Source organism: Arachis ipaensis, chromosome B05, assembly GCF_000816755.2.
Source record: "Arachis ipaensis cultivar K30076 chromosome B05, Araip1.1, whole genome shotgun sequence".
In the NCBI taxonomy this organism is placed as follows: Eukaryota; Viridiplantae; Streptophyta; class Magnoliopsida; order Fabales; family Fabaceae; genus Arachis; species Arachis ipaensis.
The window spans coordinates 23756117-23758319 of record NC_029789.2 but is presented as its reverse complement, the minus strand read 5'-3'; the positions used below and the strand labels follow the sequence as shown (position 1 = coordinate 23758319).

Sequence of the window (2203 nt, the reverse complement as noted above, 5' to 3'; positions counted from 1 at the left end):
ATTGTTAATGGAGAGCAGTTGAATAAACAAATTATAATATAAAATAATATCATTTTAAGAAAATGTACTACAACAATAATTTATAATTTTAACAAGAAATGTAATTATTACTTGCTAAGTGATGTGATTTGGAGACACTCGTCGCTGGCAAAAAGGCTTTTTCAACCCAAGAATTACCCTCTGCCTACATAATTACTATCCCTCCCCCAATTTTCTCTTCATTCATTAGTTCCTAAGCCACTCTGAACACACAGGGGAGGTAGTAGAACCCGAGATATCCGAGTTTCCTAGGAATCTTCACCAGAGATATCCCACCTTTGAAGAGGGGCTGAAGTGGATCTTCAAGTAGTGGTGTACTTTAGCTTGTATCTGTGGTCAAAGGTGTTCCAGTCGGTGGGTATGCTGCTCCACGAAAAGGAAGTGGCCTCCATGCTGGAGGTGGCAGCTACTATACCTAGGAGGTGGAGCCTACTCGGGGCCGCTTTCTTCACCATGAGACTCTCATCCAGCAGCCGGCAGTAGAAACCCAAAATTCATTAGCGACAGGTTGCAGTTGAAGGCACGACGTCAGAAGGTAAGTATCGGTCCCCTAAGGGATTTGATGTTCATGTTAATTTGGGCAAATCAAAGCAATGACTATCCTGACTATCCGTGTGCTGTTTACGAAATTATTGTGGTGGTGGATGCAGATGCTGACGTTATACCCTTGTTACAGGAGGCCATTGCGTCCTTGGAAGGCTGTGTTTCGCAGCTTGAGGTTGAAAAGTTTGAGCTTCTAATGCAACTAGCGGGGGTAATGGAACAACTCTCCACACTATTCACTGTAAAGAAATGCCAAAAGTAAGCACATGCTCCAAAAGTGACCCGCCGGGTTATGGTGCCTTGGACGAATATCCGTGTAAGCATCAAGGGTTTTGATGTTAGAGTTTAGGTAAGCTTGGGTTCCTTTATGGATTTTTTTGTGCACGATGTATCCTTGTGTTGTGTCAGTTTAAGTAGATTTGTGTTGTATGAATTCGTCTTACTTGTCCGGTACTGAGTGTCTTAGAGGCTGTAAATACTTTGAGATGAATATAATTATGGTAACCAGTTAGTCATGGTAAACATTGATGTTTCGGTTATCTATTCGTGTATGATCCGTTGATCATGTATCTGCTAATATTCCCTTGAAAATTGTCGATCACTGAGGACTATGGAACATCATTAAAGGTGCTGTAAATCACGCCTATTTTTTCGAGGGGGGGAAGGGGAAGGGTACACTGAAAAGGTTTTAAATTTTCATCGACTAATTTGTTTGATGCCTCAGGAGGGTTAAGGATTCAAATCTTGGATATAACAACAAATATGAGTCTAAAAATACAAAAAGTGGGTCATTTTTCAGGAATAAGATTTTTTTAATTACCTGATAAATCATGACAGCATTGTTAAATTTTCTTAATTGATCATGTCTTTTTTTTAGGGAAAAAAGTAAATAACATTAACCTTCAGAACTTGCTAAGGAAAGATCTTTTCGGCCCATAAAACCATTGGTTGCGTATTTCTAGAAAGCATATGTCACACCTCGTCTCCCTCCCCCCTCACCTTTTAGTCACGTCACATTGATGGATGTGGCTATAGAAACATACACATCAAAAGAGTGATATTGATGTGCAAGACAATTTAAGCAATTATAGCATAGCCCTTTGACATACCCCACAATTTCAGAGGTAATAAATAATTTGTAGTGTTCAGCTATGGAAAAGTGGAGGTGTGAATTTATTATTATTATTATTTTGGACAGAGATGTATGAAGTTAGAACTGTGTGGGTACAATATTTCTTGTTTGAGCTTTTTTTTTGTGTGTATATTTAAATTATCCATTCAAAGTACCTTTCGAAGGTGTTAGATGTATACCCCCACCACATCTACCAACATACCGATGTTTTCATTGCGTTTTTAGTTTTCTCAGGTGTTTGTTTTGCAATATAGGCACATCAGAAGAATGCAGAACAGTTTGGTCGTATGGCTGATGAAATGAAGAGGGGCCTCACATTGGTGGAGGCGTGCATGGAAATATTCGTAGGTCTTCCACAAGGGGCTCCATCACGTGAAAGAAGGGGTCCAACCAATGTTACTGTCACCGGCGTTGATAGCATCGTCATGGAGTGTACAAAAACTCCTTGCGGTTGCCAGATAATGTGGTGGAGAGTTGCTCCGATGTCCC

General features: G+C 40.1%; 1 long non-coding RNA gene across 1 annotated transcript; it reads left to right on the top strand.

The window, feature by feature from the left end:
* On the top strand, nucleotides 136-1180 carry LOC107643349. The gene is made up of 2 exons (XR_002362649.1): nucleotides 136-574; nucleotides 716-1180. It is a non-coding gene; the product is annotated as an uncharacterized LOC107643349 (long non-coding RNA).